The following is a 19,198-nucleotide window of genomic DNA, read 5'->3' on the forward strand; positions in this document are numbered from 1 at the left end:
TAATAGTATAAAATAAAATATTAACTAAAATATTGGCTAATATTAATAAAAAAATATTGGTTTTAAATTTTTTTTTTAGAAAATAAGTGTTTTAATCGCAATTATTAAGAGTAGGCAATCGTCTGGCAGCGATTTAATCTTATCTTCCAAATTAAAAGAAAGGCGTGTGGTGTGAATTATCCAGGCCCCCACCAAAAATCACAATACGTATATTCTCATATTATTAGAACATGAAGTCACCAAAAAATATTAGCACATGCACATACATGGGGACACATGCAGCAACATGCAAATGTTAACGAAAAGTTAGTTGGAGTTAGTTTTACCTTACTTCACACATGTTGTACATGCTGTACATGTATTCAATTAGAGTTAGTTAGATATAGAAGCTTCACCTTTAGATCATAATGTATATATATTGTTTATAGCAAATAAAATTAATTCGTTTTACCATTCAACCTTTTTTTTTTCTTGAATCTCTCTCTCACATAAGTGAACTTCACCTCACTTTTTAAACTCTGTGAGCAAGAACAAAATTTTTACATAATGCCGGCGAGCGTGAATATTTAAAAAAGAGTGTGAGAACCTTTATCTTGAAAAAATCGGTGAGAATTAGATTAAGCACACATCATTCATTAATGTCGGCGAATGTGCATGATGAAGTAGTGGAATCAAAAGCACAAGGCTTCACAGCATCTGAATTTTCAAAATTCCTCTCGAATAATGGCGCATTTTTCGAGTTTGCAAGCTCCATCCTCAAGATCGAACTCGAATCTAAATTCGCTCCAAGATCATTCAAACTGTTTTTACGTACATCCAAACAAGACACTTGCGCTGTCGCTCATAGCTGCTCCTTTGACGATGCAAAATTACTACTCATGGTTAAGATCGGCGAAAATTTCACTCAAAACAAAGAATAAGCTACGATTCATCGATGGATCATTGCCAAAGTCAGAAGAGAATGATCACACGTTTGAAACTTGGGATCGGTGCAATTCCTTAATCCTCTCATGGTTACATGGATCGTTAAGTCATGAGATTCTTCATAGTTTTCTTTAAGGGTGTTCAAAACCGATCTGGACCGAACTAAACCGAAAAACCGAACCAAAAAAACTGAAAACCGAATTAACCAAAAACCGAAAAAACGATGTGTTGCTGTTTTTTGCGGTTCGGTTCAGTTTTCGGTTCTCACCACCAAAACCCCTAAACCCATGCGCAAGTCCCTCTCCAAATCCCATATTGGAGCCAGCCTGAGCTAGTGAGCCACCATATCTCGCCCTCTGCGTCTGCGGCATGCGTACCCACTCACCCAGCCACGGAGCCAGCCTGAGCCACCCACCTCCTTGAGAGTCGAAGCCTTCCTCAGTTCCTCCAAATCCCACCGCCGAACAGAGGAGATCCCCACTGTCAGTGTACCACGAAGACGAAGACCCAGCTCAAGTGCTCAACACAGCACCTCGCCTGCTGGCTCACCACCTACCCACCCAGCCTCCACCCAGCAGCGTTTCTGGAGCCACTCCGACCTCGCCGCTTCCACCCAGCAGCGTTTCTGGAGCCCACCCACCCAGCCACTGATTCAAGTGCATATGGAGTCCGAGCCATCTATTCAGATAAACTTTGCTAATTTGTTGTTCAGTTTAGGCCTAGGGTTATCAGTTTATCAGTTTATTGTTTATTGCTGGTTATTGATTTAAATTTCAGTTTAGGCCTAGGGTTATCATTATTGATTTGTTCAGATTATCAGGTTTTGTTCAGTTTATTGCTTGTTTATTGCTGCTTAATGATTTAAACTTCAATTGCTTGTTTCTGTGCTTAATTTATTGTTCAAATTATCTGGTTTTATTCAGTTTATTGCTTGTTTATTGCTACTTAATAATTTAAACTTCAGTTGCTGATTTCTGTGCTTGATTTATTGTTCAGATTATCAAGTTTTGTTCAGTTTATTGCTTGTTTATTGCTGCTTAATGATTTAAACTTCAGTTGCTGGTTTCTGTGCTTAATTTATTGTTCAAATTATCAGGTTTTGTTCAGTTAATTCTTGCTAGTTATTGATTTTTTGTTCAGTTTATTGCGGGTTTCTGTCCTTGATTTATTGTATTTGTTTATGTAGTTATTATTTTTTTGTTCAGTTTATTGTTGGTAATTTGGTATTACTGGTTATTGAATTATTGTTCAATGTATTGAGATCAGTGTATTGTTCAATTTATTGTTGATAATTTGGTATTGCTGGATTGCTGGTTATAGATTTATTTTTCAGTTTATTGCTGGATGCTGGTTATTAATTTATTGTTGAATGTTGATAACTTGGTAATTGCTAATGCTAAGAGTAGCTGGAGGTGTTCTTCAATGTTTCAACATTGAAGTTGATAAAATATGCAATGGGAAATTGGGAATTTTTTTCATATTCTAAGTTAAGAAACTTGTGGATTTTTAAAATAAAAGAAAATTTCATGGTGAATATGTTTGTTTCCTTTTTCTGTTCTAATTTGATGGAAAGTAGTTCCACTTGCTTAATACTACTACCTGTCTCAAAATTATTGTTATTTCGACCAAATTAGTACATCCTGAAATCTAATGCTAAATCATCCAAACTATATAGCTTGATTATGCATGATTAGGTAGAAGCTAAGTTGGGGATATGTATCCCACATATTGAGTATATGAAGTTTGTTATGTATCTATTTGAGCATAATTTTAATATACAGAACATGGATGCTTTATGTTGTTTTCCTAACTCGCATTCTTTCACTGCAGATCTTCAATCTGCTTATTTGGGTTAAAGATCTCTGTTATTCTCAATCATGGCAACTAGTAAGCAATCATATATGCCTTACCTATTTTAGTGTATTTGCAGGAGTGTATTTGCCAAAGCTATATGAGAAGCACAAGACAAACCCTCACCGTGCCATGAATGAGCTAATGAGCTCAGGAGAAGCAGCCTCAAGACCTATTTCTAATCTCTTTTAAGAAATTTTATCTGGATCTGCCCTTCTGCATAGTGATCATCATTATCCTTTTTCAATCTTCTCTTCAAGAGATGATGCAAATTTTAATGGGTTGGGTTTGGATTTAAACATTGGTATTGGTATAGAGTTTAGCATTAAGTATGTAACTAATTATATATGTGTTATCCAAATTTGTGAAATTTTGGAAATATTGTTGGTCCTCTTTTTGAGAGATGATATAAACTTCGATACAATAAGAAAAGTGTTATTTTGGTTTGTCGATTTCAATGTTATGACTTTGCATAATAGTATGGTAGAATTTTTTTTGAATTGATAGAAAACTGAACAAACCGAACCAAACCAAACCGATTTTAATTGGTTTGGTTTGGTTCGGATGGCCTTGACAAAAAAACCGAACCAAACCGAACCACAGCTTAATTAAACGATCGGATCGGATGGCTTTTCCTCAAAAACCGAACCAAACCGCACCGCGAACACCCCTAGTTTTCTCTAGTGTAACAATGCATGTGAATTCTGGAGAGACCTTAAGCACCGCTTCTACGAGGAAGACCTCTTTAAAATTGCTAATGTTCAAGAAGATTTTTTCACTGCAAAACAAGGTGAATTATCTATTACCTCTTATTTCACTAGGTTGAAAAGTATTTGGAAAACACCGGAGGAAATTAAACCTATTCCAAATTGTAAGTGTTTGAAAGAGTGCATATGTGGATTAGAAGTAATTAGAGAATATAGATCTCAAATAAATGTAATATATTTTCTTAGAGGGTTCAATGAGCAATATGCTAGTGTAAAGTCACAGGTAATGCTGATGAAACCTCTTTCTGACATTGCCATAGCATTCTTTATGCTTCTACAACAAGAAAGGCAAATGTCACATACGGCAACCTAGAACTAAGAGCAATGGTGAATAACATTGGCACCGATGCTAATGCGTTTGACACTTATCAAAGGAACAATGGTAACTATAATGGAGCCAATGCAAAATCGAATAATAGAGGAAAGGGGAGAGGGCATGAAGGTACAGGAAGAGGTCGAAGCACTCTAAAATTTTGTTCACATTGTGACAAATCAAGTCACCTAGTGGACACATACTATCACAAGCATGGCTTTCCACCACATATGCAGCACAATCAAAGCAAGAGTAAGTCCGATGACTTCCCTACCAACATGATTATTGTGAACACTAAAGACAGTAATAATCCCAACCATAAGGAAGAGAATGTTAATTTTTATGGATTATTTTTTGAGAAGCAACAAGAAGCCATTATAGCCTTAATTCAAAAGCATCAAGACCCTCCTCATAATGGAAACTTGGCAACTGTGCGTGCTCCTTCTGCGGGTACATTTCATCTCTTTTCAATTTTTAATCATGAGTTGAGCTCACATGATTAGGTTTTAGACACAGGAGCCACTGCTTATGTGACTTTTTCTATTACACACTTTCATTCAATTAAAAAAGTTAAATCAGTAACGATTAAAATGCAAAATGGTTCACATGCTATGACAACCTTTGTGACACAGTCTTTTTTTATACATTTCTATTTGAGTGATGTGTTATACGTGCCTTCTTTTCAATTCAATTTAATTTAATTTCAAATTCTAAAGCTACTAATGCATTATCCCTTTGGTTTTCATTCAACGCACATAATTCTGAGATTCAGAATCCACTTGCCTCGAGGATGATTGGAATTGCTGATCAGTACAATGGCTTTTATACATTTAAAACAAAACCAATTCTAGCTGCTAAGATAGTTTCACTAGACTTGCCACCCGATGCTGCACATGCTTTCAAGTCAGTAAATTTAGTTAACCAAGCTTTAGATTGTTCACCACATAATAGTACAATAATAAAAAATATAATAGGCAATATGGCATTGTAGATTAGGTCATCTCTCTTTGCCAAGAATGAATAAAATGCATCAGTTTTTCCTTTCATTAAAGGTACAAATTCAAATTTTTCTTATGAATCTTGTCATTTTGCCAAACAAAAATGGCTATCCTTTACTGTTAGTAACACTGTATCAACTGACCTTTTGATCTCATACATGTGAATATTTGGGGACCAATAGCAAGCACCTCTATAAGAGGACATAAATATTTTTTCACCATTGTAAAAGATAAAAGCAAATTCACATGGCATTTTTTTTATGAAAAACAAGTCTAAAACAAGAAGTTTCCTACAATAATTTATTTTGATGATTAAAATCCAAATGCACAAGTTGATCAAGTGTGTAAGATCAAATAATGGCCCTGAATTTATGATGTCTTCTTTCTATCAATCCAAAGGGATTTTGTAGTAAACTAGTTGTGTTGAAACTCCACAGCAGAACAGAATTGTAGAAAGAAAACACCAAAAACTCTTGAACATGGCTAGAGCTTTCATTTTCTCCTAAAATATCCCCAACTATTTTTGACATTATGCAATAGCATATGCTGTCCATATTATTAACCGAGTCCTTAGCTCTACTTTGAAAGACAGTAGCCCTGTTGAGGCTTTATATAAGAAATTACCCACACTTGATCATCTTAGAGTCTTTGGTCGTTTAGCTTTTACTTCCACTTTGACCTCTCATAGACGAAAACTCGATAAGCACGCAAGTAAATGTATTTTTCTTGGTTTCAAAAGTGGAACAAAAGACTAACTTCTAATGGATGTTAACACTCGAAAGATCTTCTTATCAAGACATGTCCAATTTTATGAAAAATATTTTTTATTTATCGGTGGACACTCCACATCTGCCCATGCTTTTCCAAACCCCTCACTTTTATACATATTCGAATGTTTTGAAGATTGCAATAACAATCATTCACAACCCACAATGCCTGCACCATTATTCACAGAGCCTTATGACACACATGCATCTAGTCTAGATCATATTCGGCCTGTTTCACAAATCCCTTCACCTTTAGAAGTTGAACCTCATGCATCATATACACTTTATTCACCATAATATTTAGCTTTACAATCACTTGATGCTTCCAACTCAAATGTCACTGTCACAAGACATGCCTTAAAAAAATCATGTAGGGCCCAAAATCCTCCCAAATACCTTTAAGATTTTCAATGTTTGCAAGCCATTGCTCAAGAGAAGCAACTTCAATCATCAACATTTTATCTTGTCTCCAATTATGTTTCTTATGACAAGTTATCACCAACAAATAAGGCATTAGCTTTGGCTATCTCCACCAATATATAACCTAGAAATTATGAGGAGACAATCAAACATGACTCTTGGAGGTAGGTTATAATGGCTGAATTAAAAGCACTTGAAGAAACTAAAACATGAAAATTAACATCACTTTCTCATGGGAAGAAGGCTATTAGATGCAAGTGGGTCTTTAAGACCAAATTCATGCCTAATGGCGACGTAGAAAGGCACAAGGCTCGATTAATGGCAAATGGGTTTACTCAAACTGCCGGATTCGATTATTTTGACACTTTAGTCCTATGATTAAACTCACTATATTGCGAATTCTACTCACTCTTGCTGCAAATCATGGCTGGTTTGTTCACCAACTTGATGTAAACACAGCCTTTCTTTATGGGGACTTGCCTAAAGAAGTTTATATTAAACCTCCTTTGGGTTTATCCACTCCTTCCGATATGGGTTTATCCGCTCCTCCCGATATCGTGTGTAGGTTGTAGCGTTCTCTCTATGAGCTGAAGCATGCAAGTTGATAATGGTACCAGAAGCTTTGCCAAGTCCTTCTTACCACTGGTTTTATTCAATCTAAGGCTGACACATGCCTATTTACCAAACTCACTAATTCTAATTTCACTTGCATCTTGGTCTATGTTGATGACTTGGTGGTGGCTGGCAATTACTTGAAGACAATTGAAGAAGTCAAGCAGCTCGTTGATGCCAAGTTTAGCATTAAGGATTTAGGGGTGCTAAAGTTTTTTCTTGGTCTTGAGATAGCAAGAAGCAAGCAAGGCATTGCTATCTACTAACGCAATTACACATTTGATCTCCTCAAGGTATTCGGATTGCTTGATGCAAAGCCAGCAGCAACTCCAATCGATTACACCACCAAGTTATCTAAGTCTTCAGGTAATCCATTACCTGATGTTACAAGCTATCGTAGGTTCATTGGACGTCTCATTTACTTGACCAATACTCGGTCCCAACATTTGCTTTGGGGTAAGCAAGTTGAGCCAATATTTGGACTGCACGACTACTAAGCATTTTGAGGTTGCGTTAAATGTTCTCAGATATCTGAAGGGTATCCCTGCCAAACGAGTTCTCTCCTCTACTTCCAACAACCTCAGCCTCAAAACATTCTCCAATTCAGACTACAGAATTTGTCCGGATTCTAGAAGATCAATAACTGATTTTTGCTATTTCTTAGGCGATTCTTTCATCTGCTGGAGAAGTAAAAAGCAACTCACAGTGACTTGGTCTTCAACTAAGGCCGAATATCGATCAATGACCATTGCAAGATGTGAAGGTGTCTGAATTTTGAACATTCTCTGTAATTTCAGTCAGCCTCTCATGCATCCCATTACTGCGATAACAGATCAACTCTCTATATTGCTTCAAAGTCAGTCTTTCACGAGTGCACTAAGCACATTGAGATCGACTATCACATTGTTCAATACAAGGTTCAAGAGGGTGTAATCAAGTTGCTCCCGATTTCGTCCGCAAACCAAGTAGCAGATGTGCTAACAAAAGCATTAGCTCTAGCCTTTTCTTCAGAAGCTCAATCCAAGATAAAATTTATAGATTTTCACACTGCCAACTTGAGGGAGGATGTGATTAGGAGTAATCAAAGTGAAGGATAGTTAAAAAATAAATTAAGTTAATGAGAAGTTAGTTGGAATTAATTTTAACTTAGTTGACATTACACATGTTGTACATGCTACACATGCATTCAGTTAGAGTTAGTTAAATAGAAGCTTTATCCTTAAATCATAATGTATATATATTGTGTATAACAAATGAAATCAATGTGTTTTACCATTCAATATTTTCTCATTCGAATCTCTCTCTCACACAAGTAAACTTCACCTCACTTCCCAAACTCTAAGAGGTAGAACAGAGTTTTTACACTATTCCTCATTATCCGACAGATGTTGTGGTGCCCCTCTAAAATAGGAACATAGTGTCACTTTGATATATTACATAGTAAAAGATTCATTATATACATAGAAATTAATTAAAGCGGAACTTTATAATTTAACATGTCATGGTTAGGTCACACATGCCATTTCCTCTTACATTTCATCAGAAAATGCATTAGTAATAAGAAACATGTTTATTAAATTCAGAATATATAAATTAATTCGATTTATTATTTATATAACTTATAGATATTTTTTTATTTTTAAATTTATACTAATTTTAAAACATAAATATCAATAAAAAATACTTTTAATTTAAATTTAAATAAAATATCAAAAAATCAAAACGAATAAAAATAAAAATTCAACTTTTGTATTTTAATTCAAATTTCAAAAAATCTACATTTATAAATTTATAAATTTAAAAAGAAACACTAAACGATTTCTAAAAATTCATTAAAATCATCCTTTGATTCATTAGCATCTAAAAAATTATTACGGAGACTTTTTGAAGGATTACCATGTGTTCATAACACGCAGCGGAAAAAAAGTAGGTAATCCTAAAGATCTATTTTTGTGTTTAAACTTTATTCCAATAATAATATATAGATTAGATCTAAATACTGAGTACGCTAGTAAAAATCTTTTTCTCCTTCGATGGTACGAAGGCGCTATGCGTATCCACACCAAGACCAACATTTGCTGTCAACTCTTTGACCAATGGACATCTGATCTAAATTGAGAAATCTCTGACAACTCTTTGCATGCCATAAAATTCTTCTGCAAGAATTAGGCTCACATACATTTATGTACGTAGAGGTAAAGGAATAAAACCCAACCCTTGTGTTTTATTCTCTTTCTGTCACATTTCTCTACTCTTGGCATATATATATATATATATAGCATGAGATTTGTTATTGATTTCAAATTTGAATCTCAATTCAAATTCAAATCATATTTTGTTATTTTAAACTTGAATCTTTTAAATTTATGAATTATATTATAACTCAATTTGAAACAAAATCAGTTAGGATCTCATCCAAATTTATAATTCAAGTTTAGAAATAGAATAACCAATTATTCTCAAATCTCATATAATATTCTCAATTATCATACTATTACTATATTCTTGGTGCTAGCAAAAAATATAATAATATTCCAATTGAATTAATATAATTATTTATTTGATTAAATCAAAATAATAATTAAATAATTCTATAGCAAAAATTAGAACACTTGTTAGTGTGTGACCCCATAGGTTCAATACTAAGCGGGTAGTAAATTAGTCGTACTAAATTTACTAATCAAGGTTGGCGTCTAACAACACTCCTCAACGATCCGATAGTATGAAGTAATATATTTTTACTAAGAACCTTAGAAGAACAAAGTATAATTCCTTCCATCTTTTCAGCTCTTGGTTAACCCTTAGAGTATGGTTTAATTGTCAAACTCTAACTTGTTACCGTTATTATAATGAACTGTGAATGACTTAAGAAACTCATTTCTTCATTCATTCAATCCCATTGGTTAAGGTTTTATTCATCTCAGTCATTATAATCATAGAGGTCAAACTCTTTACCGAGAGTTGACAGATTCCTTATTGACTAATCATTAATTCTACAAGTTTTTAAATCATACCCAATATCCATTCAACTAGCACCATAGGGTATTAGGTGTCCGGAATCAAAGTATAATAAATACGTTGTTAATTACTATGATAGTCGCAGGTCAAAGGAAACTCTATTACCATGTTCATCTTGAGAATATCTTTTCAGATTATTAATGTCCATTTTAATAGTCCTACAACCAAGAACAATTTAGATTAAATTATAAAAGATTTATCTCTCAATATTATGATCACTATCATAATGATAAATCTCTAAATTTAATCAAGGACCTTATTATATTAACATTTTAATATAATAACAATGACAAATTATTTGACACATGATTGATTAGATTGTGGTCATACTCCTTATTCCCAACAATTTCTCACTTGCACGAGAGCCAATCATGATAGATTGGATCTTGGGCATACTATTATCTTAATAATATTCTCTTTATATATCATCATATACATAAATAATAAAAATATATCCTCTATTGAGTGGTATACAATTCTAATAAAAGTAATTGTACTCCCACTCTTTCTTTAAGGTGGAATCCCTTTTCTAAAAAAGAGTTTAACCTATTATCGCAGACACTTTGTTATAGGAAGAGTGATAAAAAAATAATCTCATTATTTCTTTAGGGTAATCAACAAATCTCATTTATCATACCTAATATCAATTCTATTGTTATGCATTCTCTTCATACATATAAGACATCTCCAAACTCTAATGTTCTTGAGTTTCAGCTTATGCCTTTTCCATATCTCATATGGATTAAAAATTGATTTAGTAAAAAGTTTGTTAATTTAGCAACATTTTTAAAATGTAGTCCAAATATTTAACAAACAATGATACTCAACTAAATCAAATTTTATATTTTTTAAACATGATAGAGTACATAGAATACTAATATTTGTGCATTGAGAGAATCTCATTCTCTATTCAATAGAATATCAATTAGATAATTAGAGATTTTACTTTAAACTCTTATAATAAAAATACTCAATATCTTTATTATTAGTCAAACCAACCTTTAAGAGCAATTTTGATTGGCATCCTCAATACTCATATTAAGTTTTTCTAAAGAGATCACAAATATTAAGGCCAATTATAAATTATTTGTAACAAAATAAATTTCTAAAAATGTTTGCAAGAACAACTCTCACAAAAGCCATTTGTCTAATGATATTTCAACTTTTGAAGTTGTTTAATTCAAAATATATAGTCCAATACTCCCACTAGTTTAAATAAAAATTTGATAGTCATACTATCTTACTTTGGATACCATACATCTTCTCAAGATGTTCAGTAATAAATAGTGGGTATATGCTTTTGAAATTAAAATTCATAATTGTCAAAACAACCTATATTATAGTAAAATAATATTTTAGATACTTCACAAGTATTGACTATTCAATCACCAATTTTATTGGACAATATTATTTCAATAGAATTATCATATCTATGAAATCTTTTTATACATATGAATAATTCTCAATGTATAGCCAATTTATTACAAGTATGTCATACGAAAGATGGACATATTTAAAAATTTAAAATATGAAAGTAAATCAAGAAATCTGTATTTCTGACAAAATTATTTAGAGTCACGAATGAGTATTTTGGTTGTCAAGTTATTACTCATCCTCATTCCAAATAAACATGATTAAATTGTATCTCATACAATTATAATCCCAAATAATTATCTGGTTGTCAGACAATTATTTAACTGAATTATATTTTATACCCCTAAGTTGTCTAGGTTCAAGTATAAAATTAATTCTCCTTATGCATCATCATATACATGAATAAATTCTATCCGTGATTACAAGTCTCCTGGTTGTCAGGCGTTCCTTGTAAACAAGAGATAAATTTATTTTTGACAATATCCTAACTTTTAGGACTTATCTCTATTGTTAGAGAATTTCTACCAGTATTCTTGGATTAAATTTTATACTCCTAGGTTGTCTAGGTAAAAATATAAAATTAAATCCCTAATATATCAAATGTATATACTGATTATTATCTTGAAAATAAAACTCCTAGCTGTCAGGCCGCTCTTTATAATCAAGAATATTAGAAAAACTAATTTCTAAAATTATAGTGTCAAAAACACATCAATCAAATCAAAATTTGATTTTTTATGTACTAACCTTTAGCCTTAAAAAATTATCAAATCAAATTTGACTTTTATATATACGCTTATATATATAAGAAACAAACAAAAGATATTTTGCATTTATTCTTTTTATTGTGATCAAAATCACAATAAAATTTAATAAATAAATAAAATTAAACAAAATATTTGATTATAAATATAACTTTTATATTAAAAGAATGATAATTTAATCACGATTAAATAATTAAAATAAATTAACTATTAATTTATTAGAAAATCATCTCAATGGAAATAAATACATCACATGCTTAAAAGCTCTGATACCACTGAAAGATTACAATGTGTTCATAACACGCAACGGAAGAAAATTAGGTAATCCTAAAGATCTATTTTTGTGTTTAAACTTTATTCCAATAATAAGATATAGATCAGATCTAAATACCTGAGTACGCCGGTAAAAAATTTTTTCTCCTTCGATGGTACGAAGGTGCTATACGTATCCACACCGAAACCAACATTTACTGTCAACTCTTTGATCAATGGACATCTGATCTAAATTGAGAAATCTCTGGCAACTCTTTGCATGCCATAAAATTCTTCTGCAAGAATTAGGCTCACATACATTTATGTACGTAGAGGTAAAGAAATAAAACCCAACCCTTGTGTTTTATTCTCTTTCCGTCACATTTCTCTACTCTTGGCATATATATATATATATATAGCATGAGATTTGTTATTGATTTCAAATTTGAATCTCAATTCAAATTCAAATCATATTTTGTTATTTTAAACTTAAATCTTTTAAATTTATGAATTATATTATATCTCAATTTGAAACAGAATCAGTTAGGATCTCATCCAAATTTAGAATTCAAGTTTAGAAATAGAATAACCAATTATTCTCAAATCTCATATAATATTCTCAATTATCATACTATTATTATATTCTTGGTGCTAGCAAAAAATATAATAATATTCCAATTGAATTAATATAATTATTTATTTGATCAAATCAAAATAATAATTAAAAAATTCTATAGCAAAGATTAGAACACTCGTTAGTGTGTGACCCCATAGGTTCAATACTAAGCGGGTAGTAAATTAGTCGTACTAAATTTACTAATCAAGGTTGGCGTCTAACAACACTCCTCAACGACCCGATAGTATGGAGTAATATATTTTTAGTAAGAACCTTAGAAGAACAAAGTATAATTCCTTCCATCTTTTCAGCTCTTGGTTAACCCTTAGAGTATGGTTTAATTGTCAAACTCTAACTTGTTACCGTTATTATAATAAAATGTGAATGACTTAAGAAACTCATTTCTTCGTTCATTCAATCCCCTTGGCCAATGTTTTATTCATCTCAGTCATTATAATCATAGAGCTCAAACTCTTTACGAGAGTTGATGGATTCCTTATTGACTAATCATTAATTCTACAAGTATTTAAATCATACCTAATATCCATTCAACTAGCACCCTAGGGTATTAGGTGTCTGGAATCAAAGTATAATAAATACGTCGTTAATTACTATGACAGTCGCAGGTCAAAGAAAACTCTATTACTATGTTTATCTTGAGAATATCCTATTGACAAATATGCGGTAATTGTAACCATTAGGAATTCTGAAAGTGAGTCATTTTAACAATTTAGATTAAATTATAAAAGATTTATCTCTCAATATTATGATCACTATCATAATGATAAATCTCTAAATTTAATCAAGGGCCTTATTATATTAACATTTTAATATAATAACAATGACAAATTATTTGATACATGATTGATTAGATTGTGGTCATACTCCTTATTTCCAACACTTTTGATATTGAAAAAATTAATATAAAGTATAGCCCTCTCAAATGGCATAGGAATTAAAACTTGAATTTTTTCTTAATAAAAAATAACAGATAGTTATAAAATATAAAATAACCAACTATATTTATACAATATGTAAGTTGAGAAATAATTAAAATACTATATTAATTAAATTATCCTTTAATTTGTGAAATTAAGCCTAGAACTGATTACTTTGATGACATTACTTTTAACTCAAATTTGGATTTTTCAGAGCATAACATCATTAAAGAATAAGTTTTATACTTAATTTCACAAATTAAATGATAATTTAATTGATATAGTATTTTAATTATTTTTTAAATTATATATTGTATAAATATAATTGGCCATTTTATGTTTTATAACTATCTGTTACTTCTAATTCTGAAAAAATTTAAGTTTTAACTTCTATACTACTTTGGAGGGTGATGAGCAAAAACTATAGCTCACGGATACAGGCAAATATACCAGATTGTTCAAGTAATACTACGGTGAGTAGATATTATTTCCACAAAAATTAACGAATTGAACAAGCAAATATCAAGTCAAATTTCTAATTAGATTGAATAAACCTGTATTGATGGGGTTGAACTGTGTCTTGCTAGAACTTTAGAATATTAAATGCTAAAGAGAAGAAAACAGTGAACGTATGCTTGATTGAGAGAAAATAGTGAGTGAGAGTGTTAAAGATTTCGGAAATGTTTAGTTCCAAGAAGATTAAATTTGAACAAAAACATATATTATTCTTTTTAGTTAGATGTGGCAAAACTTTCTAAGGCACAAGAATTACCGTTGGGACTACTTAAAATAGAGATCTAAAGACGAGAAATTTTTTTACGGAGACAGAGATTGAAAATAAATTTTTTCAGAGACAACTGTAGATTTGAGTGGCGATCCCATCCTATTAAATTTTACTTAATTTATAATTTTGGACAAGATGTATTTATAAGTTGTTTCAATATTTAATGATTTTTATTTTAAATTTTTTTAAAAAAAATTCATTAGAATTTCTATAGAAATTATCAAAAGGAGATAGAAAATAAGATCTTGCGAGAACTACGAAAAACACAAAGAGAATAAAAATAAAAGTAATATTCTCCTACGGTAGGAATTAAGGACAAGGACAGAAAAAAAGTCAAAATTCAAGGACGAAGGGTTCGAAAGCATCTTCATCCCAGTCTTCCTCCGCTCGATTGACATTTAATCCTACTTTTGGTACAAAATTTATGGTTATTTTAATTTTTCTTTTGTTGCGGAGTATATTGTCATTTTACTTTAATTAAAAATTTTACACATTTGAAGGAGTTGTTAATACTATTTTATCCTACTTGAATTTATTACCTCATATTATATTATGGGTTGAAATAATAAATAACACTAATATTTTATTTGAAAGAAAAATCTACTCAATTTATACATTGATAATTTGTTAATTTACTTAATAATTAAATTTTTTGAATCATAAAATTGATAAAATTAAAAGCTTAAAGTAAAATATAAAAGATTTTACTTTAATAAATGTGGTAGATACCAAAATTAAATTTTAATTTAAAGTAATTAAATACATTTATAATTTTTATTATAAAAAAATCTAAAAAATATATTTTTTAAAGATAAACAAATAATTTGCTCAAAATAATGAACTATATTGACTAATTTATTATACTGTGAATATGAAAACCAAATCAAAATTAAGTATTTTTGTATAACTCAAAATTAAACTTTTAATAATTTTGGGAATTAAAATAAGTCAACTCGTAAATAAAGATGACCAAAAAGCTTTTTCAAAAATAAATATTGCAAAATCACAAAATATAACCTACTTTAATAATTTTATATATAATTTATAGTAATACTTAATAATATTTGTTACGGTAGGTAACCGGAGATTAATACGACGGATGGCGTTTGGCGGCCCAAGTGTGTGATGGAGGAGAACTCCGGGTAGGTCCGCAACTCGGGAGGCTCCGTCCGACTAGTGCTCGCGTGTGAATGGGGGGTGGTACCTGCAAAGACACTCCGATGCCTAAGTTAGCAAGGGTGTAAGCAGGTCTTAGAGAGTATTGGACTTAGAGATACCTGAGGGGTGTCAGTGTATTTATAATGGTGAGCCAATAACCACCGTTGGTGTAGTGCCGTATCTTTAGGGTGGTAACCGTCCCTATTATCTTGGGGAGGTTAAGATATGGCTTTATGAGGCGGTTAGAGAGATTTTAGGGGCGGTTACTCATTTGAATGAGTGTTGATCTGCCAGCTAATCTCACATCCGACCTCTTCAGACCAAGTCGTGAGTGGCACCGACTTCTTATGTGAAAGGCGGCGCTTAGCTAGGCTTTAATCCTTTGGATCAGGCCTTTTAATTGGACCTGGACCTTTGCCTTGAACCAGGATATGAACACCTTTTATGGTAGATAATTTTCTAAAGAAGATACTGCATTCTTTATTTTACTTAGAACTTTGCTGAAAATTTTTTAATCGCCTGATAATAATCATAAGATAAAATCTTTTAAAACCGACACTCTAAAGTCTGAACAAAGTACTAGTTTAAACAATTAATTAGTTTGGCAATTAAACACAATAATCGTATTTTTTAAGTAAAAGATATTCTACCAACCCATAAAATAAAAAAATATTCTGTACGAATCCCTACATGGAATATTGTCAACTACAGATACACAAGACAGAAACAAAATCCTGGCGCTTTACACATAAATTAAAAATAGGTTTTGCTAAGCATTGGTCAAGGTTTCTATTTTCTATTGAATTGACTATAGTATCATTATATTAAAAAAAGTAAAAGAGAACTACGATCAGAATAATAACACAGTCATTCAAAATAAAAACCATCTACTTTAATTCTTGTCTTCTATTTTTATAACACAATATAATTTTTGTGGATATTTTTTCATTAACTCTAAATAAAACATACTAAATTTATTTATTTCTATTTTTTAAATAATAGCTTTTTAAATTTTTATTTATTATATTAATATTTTTTAATAAATTATTAAATATATAGTATAATAAATATAAATTAATTAATAAATTATTTAAATTTAAAATCATTTATTATAAAATTAAATAGATAATTCTCAAGTATATCCTTCCGAGCCATTCAAGGTCGGAGGATTTTCACCCTTTTTGATGAATCTTTTCATGACTTCAAAAACTTCTTTTTCAAAGTTCAAGCCGTAGAGGGTCACCATCCCTTTTTCCTGGATGAACATTCTTCCCCCCGCTTCCCCCTTTATTGGTTGCCGCCTTTCTCTTGTGAAAAGTATGGTCCCGATGACCTGGATGAGGTGGAGGCGGCCATTGTAGGGTTTTTCCGAGAAGTGTGGGGGAGGGCCCCATACTTAGATACGAGGAAAATCCTTCAGGGGACGTCGACTTTTGTTCAATCTTGCATAGGTAGCGCATGCATGTCTTTTTTCCGAGTTGTTTCCGCCGACTTGTGTTTTACCGACTTGTAACTTGGTTGTTTCTTTTGTAGATATGGCAAAAAAGAATGCTCAGGAGTCTTACCAAAGGGTGCAGGAAGCTAAAGCGAAGTCCCGGGCTCGGTCCGGGGGTGCCAAGGCGGTCATCTCTCCTCCTCCTCCTCCTCCTCCTCTTAGAAATGTGGGTACTCCCTCTCAACCTATTATTATTTCCTCCTCAAGTTTGACTCGACCACTCCCTTCTGCCCAACTACTTTCCGAGCCGGAGAAGAAGAAGCGCAAGACTTCAGAGTCTGGCCCTTCTTGGGAAGGTGGGGTTAAGGCGGATGCTCTTGCATTCGTCCGAAAGAACATCTATCCTTTTATAAATATGGATGATGCTTCTGTTCGAAACCACCTCACCACTCTGGCCGAGGAAAGTTTTAGGGCGGCGGGAGTTTGTGGCAAACTTTTGGACATATTTGAGAAGACTCCCCTCAGCTCCTTGGGGGCTTCCCCAAAGGTTGAGGAGCTGGAGGAGAGGCTTCTTATGTTTGAAAAACATGAGAGGGAGTTGAAGGAGGAGAGAGATAAACTGAGGAAGGAGAGAGATGTCCTTCGGGAGAAGGAGAGCCAGCTGCGAGCCCAATGTACTATGGAGGTGAATCTGAGGAAGGCAGCCCAGGAGAGTTATCAAAGCTTATTTAAAGATATGGTGGAGGTGAGGAAGGATTTGATGAACTCTCGGAATGCTTATACTGAGTTGGAGGACTCTATCGCCGAGGGCGCCGAGGAGTCTTGGAGAATTTTCTTGGAGCAGGTCAGGGTCATAGCCCCCGACTTGGACCTTTCTCCACTACATCCTGACAAGGTAGTTATCGATTGCGCTATTGTTGATCCTCCTGCCCCCGAGGTCGTTTCCGAGTCAGACCTAAAGACTCGGGGGCAGAGGATTATTGAGTCTCCTCCTCATTCCAAAGATGCTCCGAGTTCTTCAACCCTTGCCCCGACTTCCTCTTTGGCTCCTTCTCCCGGTCCTGGTGGCGCTTCTCCTGGTGGTGGTGATTCCTCTTCAACTTTGAAAAAATGACTTCTATTTTATGGCTATATGGGGGCCCGGCCTGTGGGTCCCCCCTTTTTTTTTAAACTCCTATTTATTTGTTGGTGGTTGTGAACAATTTCCTTCTGGCCTTTCAAGGCCGTAAACAAAATATTCCTATCCGTGCCCTTTTTTGGATAAGGGTTTTAAACAAAATAAATGCCCTTTTTTGGATAAGGGTTTAAGTTACCTTATGTGTGCGCATGCTTTTCTGTTTTGGATATGTTTGATCTTTTCGGAAAAAACCTTTTGTTAGCTTGCATTGTTTTCTCGAGCCTTTTTCGTGCAAAGGCTTGTATGCAATCTTTAGGCTTTTTTCAGGTTTTCCTATCTCTGTTGTTATCCTTTATACTCAACTTTTCTTTAGTGAGTTTTTGCGACTTAGGTTATTTTTGTGATGCGTTTTTCATCTACTCGGAGCTCGGTTTTCTTTTACTCGGAGCTCTTTCGAGTTTGTCTTACTCGGATTTCCTTTCGACTTAGGAGTCGTATAGTTCCCGAGTTTAATACGATCAACTCATATAACCTCTTTACGCCGACTTGTACCTCGTCGTTTCATCCTGACGACCATGTTAGGTCGGCTCATGGGATTTTCACGTTTTGTCGAGCTTAAGTCGGCGCGTTTCGTAGAAAGACTTATAAAAAATAAAGGAGGATATTAAGAGAGATATTGTAAAAAAGATCTTTATTAATTTGGAAGGTACCTTTTTGCTACTAAGGGTCTTGACAGTATGTTTCCCTTAGCCTCTACTATGATGCCTCGTTAAAAACCCCTCTCCAGAAAAAACCCTTTTTGGGAAAAAATCATGAAGCTGGGAAAAGAGTACATCAGGGAGTAGAGTTCGCTTCTAACTGTAGTACCTTTTCATATTACAAGCATGCCACGACCTTGGTAGCTCAGTGCCGTCCAGGTCGGTTACTTTATAATAACCTTTCCCTAACACTTCCTTGATTTTGTATGGCCCTTTCCAATTTGCGGCGAGCTTTCCATCTCCTGATTTGTTGACTCCAATGTCGTTTCTGATTAGGACCAAGTCAGGCAAATGTTCTTCGAATGACTTTCTTGTTGTATCTGGTAGTCATC

Source organism: Arachis duranensis, chromosome 6 (assembly GCF_000817695.3).
Source record: "Arachis duranensis cultivar V14167 chromosome 6, aradu.V14167.gnm2.J7QH, whole genome shotgun sequence".
NCBI lineage: Eukaryota > Viridiplantae > Streptophyta > Magnoliopsida > Fabales > Fabaceae > Arachis > Arachis duranensis.